The following is a 13,990-nucleotide window of genomic DNA, read 5'->3' as shown; positions in this document are numbered from 1 at the left end:
CATATTCACTACCGTCTAACCCGAACTGTGATGGAATATCAATATTGTTATTATTCCACCGCTCAAGTCGGTATCGAGGCCTCGGCGTTCATCTCCCGTTCAGAGCCCCCTTGCATAGCCACTGATGGCAATTCTACATTCCTATGGCAGGATGGTGGCAGCAGGAGGAGGAGGAGGCGGGTAGTGTCTCTCCAGAGGACAACTGCCGTTGAACCTCGGCCCCACAGCCCGGCAACCCGTTTGAGTGAAGCCAAACGGAGCGGCGTACGGGTCGGCTCGAACTTCCTCGGCGGGGATGTGAACCCGCGACCTTTTCCCCCTTCGCTGGCCGCTCGCGCTGCCGCCGCCACCGCCGCCGCGGCCGAGACGACGCCCGGCAGCGCTGCACGGTCCGTTGGCGGGCAACGTGCGGCATCTCCCGTGTTTTTGTATTCGCTCTCCGATCCGTGCTTTCCTGCACCCCGCCCCCCCCCCCCCACCGGCTTTGGTGCCTCTCGCTCAACGTACCCCAAGTGCGTCTCTCCTCTCTCTCTTTTTTTTACAATCAGTGGAAACAAGAAGATGCTCGGTGTAGTCGGCACTTTGCTTCGTTCATCATTTCGTTTTTTTTTTTAAATAATAACTTAGCTTTATGTAAACCCCCACCTCTCGCTCACTCTCTCGCTCTCTCTCTCGCTCACTCTCTCGCTCTCTCGCTCGCTCTCTCACTCACTCTCTCGCTCGCTCTCTCGCTCTCTCGCTCGCTCTCTCGCTCGCTCTCTCGCTCTCTCTCTCTCCTCTCTATCTAAGGTGCTTCTTCCATGGCGACCCTTATTAAGCCTCGAATATGGCAACAACAGCAAAAATGATACTGACAGTAATGAATACACACACACGCGCGAAGAGGTAAGGGAATTCGTTTAATTGCCAACATTTAAATGCCCTTTAATCCGTTCCGTGCCACCGGGGGAGGAGTGCCGGGCGACGCCGACGAGATCACGCGAATCCAAATCCATTCCGTGGGCCCGGCTGACCGACAACAAATGGGACTTGGGGGGGGGAGCATCGCGTTTGTGTTTCCTCTCCCGTACACATGCCACGTTTCACTCTCTCTCCTCTCGATCTCCTGTCTCTCCCCCCTCGCTCTCATCTCTCTCCCCTCTCTCGCCTCTCTTTCCTCTCTCCTCTCTCTCGCTCTCTCTCCCTCTCCCCTCTCTCTCGCCTCGCTCTCTCCTCACTTTCTCTTTCTTCATTTATCTTTCTCTCCTCTCTCTCGCTCTCTCTCTCTCTCTCCGGTCGAGAGCGTGTACCGATAGTAAATCACGATAAATAAACGTTATCCGGGACAATTACATTAAATCACCACTGAAATGAGCGTAATGTTAATATTGTGTAACTCGGCCAAGAGCACGTGCTCTCCGAGACGACTTCCTGTCTGTGGGAGTGGCGGCCGCTCTCAAAGGAGTCGCCGGAGCACGGTCACCCTCCTCCCTTGCAGCTCCGTCCAAGATCGTTCACCCAACGTCCATCAATATTCTTTAATTCACAGCTGGGTCAGTGTGAGTCTATGGGTCTCTGTGTGAGTCTATGGGTGGTCTGTGTGAGTCTATGGGTCTCTGTGTGAGTCTATGGGTTTCTGCGTGAGTCTATGGGTCTCTGTGTGATTCTATGAGTCTTTGTGTGAGTCTATGGGTGTTTGCGTGAGTCTATGGGTCTCTGTGTGAGTCTATGTTTCTCTGTGTGAGTCTATGTTTCTCTGTGTGCTTCTATGGGTCTCTGTGTGCTTCTATCTTTCTCTGTGTGAGTCTATGGGTCTTTAAGTGAGTTTATGGGTCTCTGTGTGAGTGTCTCTGTGTGAGTCTATGGGTCTCTGTGTGATTCTATGAGTCTTTGTGTGAGTCTATGGGTGTTTGCGTGAATCTATGGGTCTCTGTGTGAGTCTATGTTTCTCTGTGTGAGTCTATGAGTCTCTGTGTGCTTCTATGGGTCTCTGAGTGCTTCTATCTTTCTCTGTGTGAGTCTATGGGTCTTTAAGTGAGTCTATGGGTCTCTGTGTGAGTGTCTCTGTGTGAGTCTATGGGTCTCTGTGTGAGTCTATGGGTCTTTAAGTGAGTCTATGGGTCTCTTTGTGAGTCTATGGGTCTCTGTGTGAGTCTATGGGTCTCTGTGTGAGTGTCTCTGTGTGAGTCTATGGTCTCTGTGTGAGTCTATGGGTCTTTAAGTGAGTCTATGGGTCTCTGTGTGAGTCTATGGGTCTCTGTGTGAGTCTATGGGTCTCTAAGTGAGTCTATGGGTCTCTGTGTGAGTCTATGGGTCTCTAAGTGAGTCTATGGGTCTCTGTGTGAGTCTATGGGTGGTCTGTGTGAGTCTATGGGTCTCTGTGTGAGTCGATGGGTCTCTGTGTGAGTCTATCGGTTTCTGTGTGAGTCTATGGGTCTCTGTGTGAGTCTATGGGTCTATGTGTGAGTCTATGGGTCTCTGTGTGAGTGTCTCTGTGTGAGTCTATGGGTCTCTGTGTGATTCTATGGGTCTATGTGTGAGTCTATGGGTCTCTGTGTGCTTCTATGTTTCTCTGTGTGAGTCTATTGGTCTCTGTGTGAGTCTATGGGTCTCTGTGTGAGTCTATGGGTCTCTGTGTGAGTCTATGGGTCTCTGTGTGAGTCTATGGGTCTCTGTGTGAGTCTATGGGTCTCTGTGTGAGTCTATGGGTCTCTGTGTGCTTCTTAGTTTCTCTGTGTGAGTCTATGGGTCTCTGTGTGAGTCTATGGGTCTCTGTATGAGTCTATGGGTCTCTGTGTGAGTCTATGGGTCTCTGTGTGCTTCTATGTTTCTCTGTGTGAGTCTATCGGTTTCTGTGTGAGTCTATGGGTCTCTGTGTGAGTCTATGGGTTTCTGTGTGAGTCTATGGGTCTCTGTGTGATTCTATGGGTTTCTGTGTGAGTCTATGGGTCTCTGTGTGAGTCTATGAGTCTCTGTGTGAGTGTCTCTGTGTGAGTCTATGGGTCTCTGTGTGAGTGTCTCTGTGTGAGTGTCTCTGTGTGAGTGTCTCTGTGTGAGTCTATGGGTCTCTGTGTGAGTCTATGGGTCTCTGTGTGAGTCTATGGGTCTCTGTGTGAGTCTATGGGTCTCTAAGTGAGTATATGGGTCTCTGTGTGAGTCTATGGGTCTCTGTGTGAGTGTCTCTGTGTGAGTCTATGGGTCTCTGTGTGAGTGTCTCTGTGTGAGTGTCTCTGTGTGAGTCTATGGGTCTCTGTGTGAGTCTATGGGTCTCTGTGTGAGTCTATGGGTCTCTGTGTGAGTCTATGGGTCTCTAAGTGAGTATATGGGTCTCTGTGTGAGTCTATGGGTCTCTAAGTGACGGGCGAAGGTCTAACTTTGCCCCTCTCTCGAATAATTATAATTCATGTTTGTTGTTGCGTTCCTCCTCCCCCCTCCTCCCCCTCCTCCTCAAGAACCCCATTTCTGCTGAATACCTCGGAGGTTTCCGCGCTCAATGATATCCGTAACAGAGGTGTCATGGGGTTAGATGGCGTGACACTACAAATGCGTCGTTACGCCCGCAGCCGCCACCGCCCCACGCAGACCAAACAACTCAGGGGGCTCGTCACGTGGGCAAAACCGCGACCAATTGGCCACTGGCTCAGCACTCGGCGGTCGCGTGTTGGAGAGCGAACCAACTCGGGTACCGCGGTGGTCACAAAGCGAAGACGACATCACGGTCCAAGAGGTAAAAAATGTGTTGGGGACGTGGTGAAGGAGCGGCCCCTGAAACGTCTACAGGGCTGCATCGGTTACCGCCCCCCCCTAATGCGCAGCAGCGTTCTTCTGTCTAAGAAAATATCTGAAAGCCCTTCTCCGGCGAACGCATCAAAAGGTGTTCTTCGGAGAGGCGCGCTCCATATGCATGCACACGGCGGCTCTCTGTGCGGGCGCGAGATTGTCCCGGGAAGGAGCGGCCCGCATGAATATGTATCGCGCGTGCACTCTCAGTCGCGTAAATGTCAAACCCGGAGACATCAAGGAATACGGCTGAGAGCGTAACCCGCCCTTGCCTTCCACTTTGATTTTTTGAAATTTTATGCTTTTTTCTGTTTTCGTTTTTATTTATTAATTTCCCCTCCCCCCCCAGCCCACCCCCACCCCTCCCACTCCCATCCCCTGTCGATCTTGACACAATGCCACGGAGTTGCGCGCTGCGAGCTCAAGGTCACCCTGGGGGGATGGAGGGTCAGAGGTCACCTAAGACCTGGCCGGCACCACTGTTCCCTGCTGCCCAGACTCACACAGAGACCCACAGACTCACATAGAGACCCATAGACTCACATAGAGACCCATAGACTCACACAGAGACCCATAGACTCACATAGAGACCCATAGACTCACATAGAGACCCACAGACTCACACAGAGACCCATAGACTCACATAGAGACCCATAGACTCACACAGAGACCCATAGACTCACATAGAGACCCATAGACTCACATAGAGACCCATAGACTCACATAGAGACCCACAGACTCACACAGAGACCCATAGACTCACATAGAGACCCACAGACTCACACAGAGACCCATAGACTCACACAGAGACCCACAGACTCACACAGAGACCCATAGACTCACATAGAGACCCACAGACTCACACAGAGACCCATAGACTCACATAGAGACCCACAGACTCACATAGAGACCCATAGACTCACATAGAGACCCACAGACTCACACAGAGACCTATAGACTCACATAGAGACCCACAGACTCACACAGAGACCATAGACTCACATAGAGACCCACAGACTCACACAGAGACCCATAGACTCACATAGAGACCCACAGACTCACACAGAGACCCATAGACTCACATAGAGACCCATAGACTCACACAGAGACCCATAGACTCACATAGAGACCCATAGACTCACATAGAGACCCATAGACTCACATAGAGACCCATAGACTCACAGAGACCCATAGACTCACATAGAGACCCACAGACTCACACAGAGACCCACAGACTCACATAGAGACCCACAGACTCACACAGAGACCCATAGACTCACATAGAGACCCACAGACTCACACAGAGACCCACAGACTCACACAGAGACCCATAGACTCACATAAAGACCCACAGACTCACACAGAGACCCATAGACTCACATAGAGACCCACAGACTCACATAGAGACCCATAGACTCACATAGAGACCCACGGACTCACACAGAGACCCATAGACTCACATAGAGACCCATAGACTCACACAGAGACCCATAGACTCACATAGAGACCCATAGACTCACATAGAGACCCATAGACTCACATAGAGACCCACAGACTCACACAGAGACCCATAGACTCACATAGAGACCCACAGACTCACACAGAGACCCATAGACTCACATAGAGACCCACAGACTCACACAGAGACCCATAGACTCACATAGAGACCCACAGACTCACCTAGAGACCCATAGACTCACATAGAGACCCACAGACTCACACAGAGACCTATAGCCTCACATAGAGACCCACAGACTCACACAGAGACCCATAGACTCACATAGAGACCCACAGACTCACACAGAGACCCATAGACTCACATAGAGACCCACAGACTCACACAGAGACCCATAGACTCACATAGAGACCCATAGACTCACACAGAGACCCATAGACTCACATAGAGACCCATAGACTCACATAGAGACCCATAGACTCACATAGAGACCCACAGACTCACACAGAGACCCATAGACTCACATAGAGACCCACAGACTCACACAGAGACCCATATACTCACATAGAGACCCACAGACTCACACAGAGACCCATAGACTCACATAGAGACCCACAGACTCACACAAAGACCCATAGACTCACATAGAGACCCATAGACTCACACAGAGACCCATAGACTCACATAGAGACCCATAGACTCACATAGAGACCCATAGACTCACATAGAGACCCACAGACTCACACAGAGACCCATAGACTCACATAGAGACCCACAGACTCACACAGAGACCCATAGACTCACATAGAGACCCATAGACTCACACAGAGACCCATAGACTCACATAGAGACCCATAGACTCACATAGAGACCCATAGACCTCACATAGAGACCCACAGACTCACACAGAGACCCATAGACTCACATAGAGACCCATAGACTCACACAGAGACCCATAGACTCACATAGAGACCCATAGACTCACATAGAGACCCATAGACTCACATAGAGACCCATAGACTCACATAGAGACCCACAGACTCACACAGAGACCCATAGACTCACATAGAGACCATAGACTCACACAGAAACCCATAGACTCACATAGAGACCCACAGACTCACACAGAGACCCATAGACTCACATAGAGACCCATAGACTCACATAGAGACCCATAGACTCACACAGAGACCCATAGACTCACACAGAGACCCATAGACTCACATAGAGACCCACAGACTCACACAGAGACCCATAGACTCACATAGAGACCCACAGACTCACACAGAGACCCATAGACTCACATAGATACCCGTAGACTCACATAGAGACCCATAGACTCACATAGAGACCCACAGACTCACACAGAGACCCATAGACTCACATAGAGACCCATAGACTCACATAGAGACCCATAGACTCACATAGAGACCCATAGACTCACATAGAGACACACATACTCACACAGAGACCCACAGACTCACACAGAGACCCACAGACTCACATAGAGACCCACAGACTCACATAGAGACCCATAGACTCACATAGAGACCCATAGACTCACATAGAGACCCATAGACTCACATAGAGACCCATAGACTCACATAGAGACCCACAGACTCACATAGAGACCCACAGACTCACATAGAGACCCACAGACTCACATAGAGACCCAATAGAGACCATAGACTCACATAGAGACCCATAGACTCACATAGAGACCCATAGACTCACATAGAGACCCATAGACCTCACATAGAGACCCACAGACTCACACAGAGACCCATAGACTCACGTAGAGACCCATAGACTCACATAGAAACCCATAGACTCACACAGAGACCCATAGACTCACATAGATACCCGTAGACTCACACAGAGACCCATAGACTCACACAGAGACCCATAGACTCACATAGAGACCCATAGACTCAGATAGAGACCCATAGACTCACGTAGAGACCCATAGACTCACATAAAGACCCATAGACTCAGATAGAGACCCATAGACTCACACAGAGACCCATAGACTCAGATAGAGACCCATAGACTCACGTAGAGACCCATAGACTCAGATAGAGACCCATAGACTCACATAGAGACCCATAGACTCACACAGAGACCCATAGACTCACATAGAGACCCATAGACTCACATAGAGACCCACAGACTCACACAGAGACCTATAGACTCACATAGAGACCCATATACTCACATAGAGACCCATAGACTCACATAGAGACCCACAGACTCACACAGAGACCCATAGACTCACATAGAGACCCATAGACTCACACAGAGACCCATAGACTCACATAGAGACCCATAGACTCACACAGAGACCCATAGACTCACATAGAGACCCATAGACTCACATAGAGACCCATAGACTCACATAGAGACCCACAGACTCACACAGAGACCCATAGACTCACATAGAGACCCATAGACTCACACAGAAACCCATAGACTCACATAGAGACCCACAGACTCACACAGAGACCCATAGATCACATAAAGACCCATAGACTCACATAGAGACCCTAGGACTCACACAGAGACCCATAGACTCACACAGAGACCCATAGACTCACATAGAGACCCACAGACTCACACAGAGACCCATAGACTCACATAGAGACCCACAGACTCACACAGAGACCCATAGACTCACATAGATACCCGTAGACTCACATAGAGACCCATAGACTCACATAGAGACCCACAGACTCACACAGAGACCCATAGACTCACATAGAGACCCATAGACTCACATAGAGACCCATAGACTCACATAGAGACCCACAGACTCACACAGAGACCCACAGACTCACACAGAGACCCATAGACTCACATAGAGACCCACAGACTCACATAGAGACCCATAGACTCACATAGAGACCCATAGACTCACCATAGAGACCCATAGACTCACATAGAGACCCATAGACTCACATAGAGACCCACAGACTCACATAGAGACCCACAGACTCACATAGAGACCCACAGACTCACATAGAGACCCATAGACTCACATAGAGACCCATAGACTCACATAGAGACCCATAGACTCACATAGAGACCCACAGACTCACATAGAGACCCATAGACTCACGTAGAGACCCATAGACTCACATAGAAACCCATAGACTCACACAGAGACCCATAGACTCACATAGATACCCGTAGACTCACACAGAGACCCATAGACTCACACAGAGACCCATAGACTCACATATAGACCCATAGACTCAGATAGAGACCCATAGACTCACGTAGAGACCCATAGACTCACATAAAGACCCATAGACTCAGATAGAGACCCATAGACTCACACAGAGACCCATAGACTCAGATAGAGACCCATAGACTCACGTAGAGACCCATAGACTCAGATAGAGACCCATAGACTCACATAGAGACCCATAGACTCACACAGAGACCCATAGACTCACACAGAGACCCATAGACTCACATAGAGACCCACAGACTCACACAGAGACCCATAGACTCACATAGAGACCCACAGACTCACACAGAGACCCATAGACTAACATAGATACCCGTAGACTCACATAGAGACCCATAGACTCACATAGAGACCCACAGACTCACACAGAGACCCATAGACTCACATAGAGACCCATAGACTCACATAGAGACCCATAGACTCACATAGAGACCCACAGACTCACACAGAGACCCACAGACTCACACAGAGACCCACAGACTCACATAGAGACCCACAGACTCACATAGAGACCCATAGACTCACATAGAGACCCATAGACTCACATAGAGACCCATAGACTCACATAGAGACCCATAGACTCACATAGAGACCCACAGACTCACATAGAGACCCACAGACTCACATAGAGACCCACAGACTCATATAGAGACCCATAGACTCACATAGAGACCCATAGACTCACATAGAGACCCATAGACTCACATAGAGACCCATAGACTCACATAGAGACCCACAGACTCACACAGAGACCCATAGACTCACGTAGAGACCCATAGACTCACATAGAAACCCATAGACTCACACAGAGACCCATAGACTCACATAGATACCCGTAGACTCACACAGAGACCCATAGACTCACACAGAGACCCATAGACTCACATAGAGACCCATAGACTCAGATAGAGACCCATAGACTCACGTAGAGACCCATAGACTCACATAAAGACCCATAGACTCAGATAGAGACCCATAGACTCACACAGAGACCCATAGACTCAGATAGAGACCCATAGACTCACGTAGAGACCCATAGACTCAGATAGAGACCCATAGACTCACATAAAGACCCATAGACTCACACAGAGACCCATAGACTCAGATAGAGACCCATAGACTCACGTAGAGACCCATAGACTCAGATAGAGACCCATAGACTCACATAAAGACCCATAGACTCACACAGAGACCCATAGACTCACATAGAGACCCATAGGCTCAGATAGAGACCCATAGACTCACGTAGAGACCCATAGACTCACATAGAGACCCATAGACTCAGATAGAGACCCATAGACTCACACAGAGACCCATAGACTCACATAAAGACCCATAGACTCAGATAGAGACCCATAGACTCACATAGAGACCCATAGACTCACACAGAGACCCATAGACTCACACAGAGACCCACAGACTCACACAGAGACCCATAGACTCACACAGAGACCCATATACTCACACAGAGACACATAGGCTCACATAGAAACCCATAGACTCACACAGAAACGCTTAGACTCACATAGAGACCCATAGACTCACATAGAAACCCACAGACTCACACAGAAACCCACAGACTAACAAACTTAGACTCGCATAGAACGGCCTGTGATGAAACCAGGTTCTGAAGTGCAGCGAGTTGATGGTATGACAAGGGTTCACACAGAGACCCAATGACTGACATAGAGACCCACAGACTTAGAAACCCAAACACATACATATAACCCAGACCCCCCCCCCTGCCACCCCCAGCCGCCCTCTCCCCCCCCCCCCCCCCCAACTAACGACAGCTCACTGTGACCAGTGTAATGTTTTGTGGCGTTAATTTGGCAATCTGGCCGCTAACCCGTCACTGTACAATATTTACATTTATTTTTAAAACCCAGTCCGCGATTGGTGACAGACCGAGTTTCTTCACAGAGGCGAGAATAAAAGAAATTCTAAATTGGAAAGGCGAGATTCCTTTCGAGATTCAGCTCGAGTTTAAATCAATTTGTTCAAAGGCTTACGCACAACAATATTGCACGGGCGACATGAAGAGACATTGCAATTCAGGGCTCACGCGGACTGGGGAGGGCGCGCAACGCGCGTGCACCTCGCGTGCGTGGGGGGGAGCGGCGGCGCAGCGGTTAGCACACTCCTACAACGCCAGCGACGATTCTGGGCCTCCCCTAGGTCGACTCAACCTCAAGTGGGTACCTGGTTGCAGCGGGTGGTGAACGTCGCCACTACGGAGACAAAGGCCGTGCCGGCCTCAATAGGTGCTCGCTAACGACACTTGCCCCCACAGTCTGCGAAGGCTATACGGGGGGCGGGGGGGTTGAATCTTTGTGTTTGCACTTATAGACAATACATCTAAGGGGGCGGGGGGGGGGGCAGGGGGGGGGAAATCCTATTTGCAGTGCTTAAACGTGAATGGATAGGTTACATCCTGGGGGTGAAATGACTCAATCAAATGGACACGTGTTTTAGTATTCGATGGCCACCTCGCATTGTAACAACGAGACGCGGTGCGTTCAATGCGATTCCCCTCCTTGCCGCCAGCCCTCCCCCCATCGCCCTCCCCCCCTCCGCCCCCCCCCCCCCCCTGCCCTCCCCCCCATCACGCGCGAGGGATGCGCGTTGATTGACGGGAAGAGGAGAGGTGGTGGTGGCTGGCTGGGGGCTGAGCAACAATGTGTCGGCCAACTGCTGAGCGAGTGGGTTCAAATCCGGGGAATTGTCAGCCACGCCGTGGTTGAGCCGGGCTGTTTCCCGTGCGTTGAGTTGATGTACTTGGCCCAGTTACCGTAGACTCACAGAGGGACCCATAGACTCATATAGAGACCCGTAGACTCGCATAGAGACTAATTTACTAACAAAGAAACCACTGGACTCAAATGAAGACCCATCGCCTCGTGTAGACCCATAGACTTGTGTAGACACCCAAAGATTCATGTAGAGACCCAGACTCGCATAGAGCCGCCGGACTCGCATAAAACCCATAGACTCACTTAGAGACCCATAGACTCATTTAGAGACCTAAAGACTCGTGTAGAGACCCATAGACTCACTTAGAAACACACAGGCTCATTTCGAGACCCAAAGACTCGCGTAGAGACACATAGACTCACGTAGAGACCCAACGATTCACATGGAGACCCTTACACTCATAGAGACCCCGTAGACTCACATAAGACCCATTTACTAACAAATAGACCCAAAGACTCGCGTAGAGACCCATAGCCTTGCACAAAGACCCATATACTCAAATAAAGACCCATAGACTCGTGGAGACCCACTCACGTAGAGACCCATAGATTAATGTAGAGACCCAGACTCGCATAGAGCCCCCCAGACTCCCAAAGAAACCCACAGACTTATTTAGAGACCCGTAGACTCACTTAGAGACCCATAGACTCGCATAGAGACCCTTTTACTCGCGTAGAGACCCATAAACTCAATTAGAGACCCAAAGATTAACATAGAGAACCATAGACTCCACATAGAGGCCCATAGGACTCACAGATAGAACCATAGACACACATAACCCCCCAGACTCACATATAGATCCATACACTCACGAGAGACCCATAGACTCACACAGAGATTCATAAACTGACATAGAGACCTGTAGACTCACACAGATACCCATAGACTCACACAGATACCCGTAGACTCACAATAGAGACTCATACTCACATATAGACCTAAACACTCACACTGAGACCCCCGAGACTCATACAAGACCCATAGCCTCACACGGAGACCCGCAGACTCAGTTTTAACAGCGACTCAATTGAGAGGCCCTTGAGAGTTTGGCAAAAAAAAACCCATAGAGTATTGGACAACCGACGCTCCGTTATTCTCAGTCATTTCCGAACGTTCATCACGGGCCACCAACACAACCGCACTCGCCCCGACCCCACGGCCAGTGCCGCTGACTGAGCGTGAATCGGCACGTCCTTTCACCGCGCGACGGCGTTCTCAACTGGAGGAGGGGGTGCACGACGCGGCGTGCTCACTCTCCGAACCCGCGCCATCCATCGGACCCGAAAATCAAATCAGCCGCGAATCGTGACATCGGTGGTGACAGCCCTGCAGCGTTGTTGAAGTTGGGAAAAAAACAAACAAATACAAAACTGCATCGTAAAAAAACGTTAAATAAACAGATGGGATGCGTGAGTCGCCACTCTCACCTGAGACCCGGGGTTTCCTTGCTGGCCAAGTGCTCCTGGCTCACCTTTGAAGTCCCTGCAAGAGAACCAGAGATCACGACACTGGAGCTGTGCATGTTAAAATCATCGAGATTGAAAAAAATCCTTTCTTTAGAACTTTTTATTTTGCGTTCAAGTTGGTTGTCCCCGCTCTCCCCCCCCCCCACGCACCTCCGAGCAACACGGTTGGCTACGTATGGTGGCGCAACAGAAGTTAAACGTACATACATACTGCCCATAGATTTAACACTGCCCATAGACATACACTGCCCATAGACTAACACTGCCCATAGACTAACACTGTCCATAGACATACACTGCCCATAGACTCAACACTACCCATAGACTCAACACTGCCCATAGACTCAACACTGCCCATAGACTCAACACTGCCCATAGACTCAACACTGCCCATACTAACACTACCCATAGACTCAACACTGCCCATAGACCAACACTGCCCATAGACTAACACTACCATAGACTCAACACTGCCCATAGACTCAACACTACCCATAGACTCAACACACTGCCCATAGACTCAACACTGCCCATAGACTAACACTGCCCATAGACTCAACACTGCCCATAGACTCAACACTACCCATAGACTCAACACTGCCCATAGACTCAACACTACCCATAGACTAACACTACCCATAGACTCAACACTGCCCATAGACTCAACACTGCCCATAGACTCAACACTGCCCATAGACTCAACACTGCCCATAGACTCAACACTGCCCATAGACTCAACACTGCCCATAGACTAACACTGCCCATAGACTCAACACTGCCCATAGACTCAACACTGCCCATAGACTCAACACTGCCCATAGACTCAACACTGCCCATAGACTCAACACTGCCCATAGACTCAACACTGCCCATAGACTACACTGCCCATAGACTAACACTGCCCATAGACTCAACACTGCCCATAGACTAACACTGCCCATAGACTAACACTGCCCATAGACTCAACACTGCCCATAGACTAACACTGCCCATAGACTCAACACTGCCCATAGACTCACACTGCCCATAGACTCAACACTGCCCCATAGACTCAACACCCATAGACTAACACTGCCCATAGACTACACTGCCCATAGACTCAACACTGCCCATAGACTCAACACTGCCCATAGACTAACACTGCCCATAGACTAACACTGCCCATAGACTCAACACTGCCCATATACTCAACACTGCCCATAGACTCAACACTGCCCATAGACTCAACACTGCCCATAGACTAACACTGCCATAGACTCAACACTGCCCATAGACTCAACACTGCCCATAGACTCAACACTGCCC

The 13,990-nt window shown here is 49.9% G+C and overlaps 1 protein-coding gene across 1 annotated transcript in view; it reads right to left on the bottom strand.

Annotated features, from left to right (window-relative positions):
• The window catches only part of LOC133360104 (collagen alpha-1(XI) chain-like), a 64,802-nt gene extending 52,115 nt beyond the window's left edge, over nucleotides 1-12,687 (bottom strand). Inside the window, exon 1 of the mRNA XM_061578690.1 lies at nucleotides 12,647-12,687. The gene's annotated coding sequence lies outside the window, so the exon portion shown is untranslated. The remainder of the gene's footprint in view (nucleotides 1-12,646) is intronic.
• Between the last annotated feature and the right edge of the window lie 1,303 nt (nucleotides 12,688-13,990).

The sequence above is a fragment of the Lethenteron reissneri genome, chromosome 67, assembly GCF_015708825.2.
Source record: "Lethenteron reissneri isolate LAM-NWPU_2019-01 chromosome 67, ASM1570882v1, whole genome shotgun sequence".
NCBI lineage: Eukaryota > Metazoa > Chordata > Hyperoartia > Petromyzontiformes > Petromyzontidae > Lethenteron > Lethenteron reissneri.
Note: the sequence above shows the minus strand (reverse complement) of the source record. Positions and strands in the feature narration are given on the sequence as shown.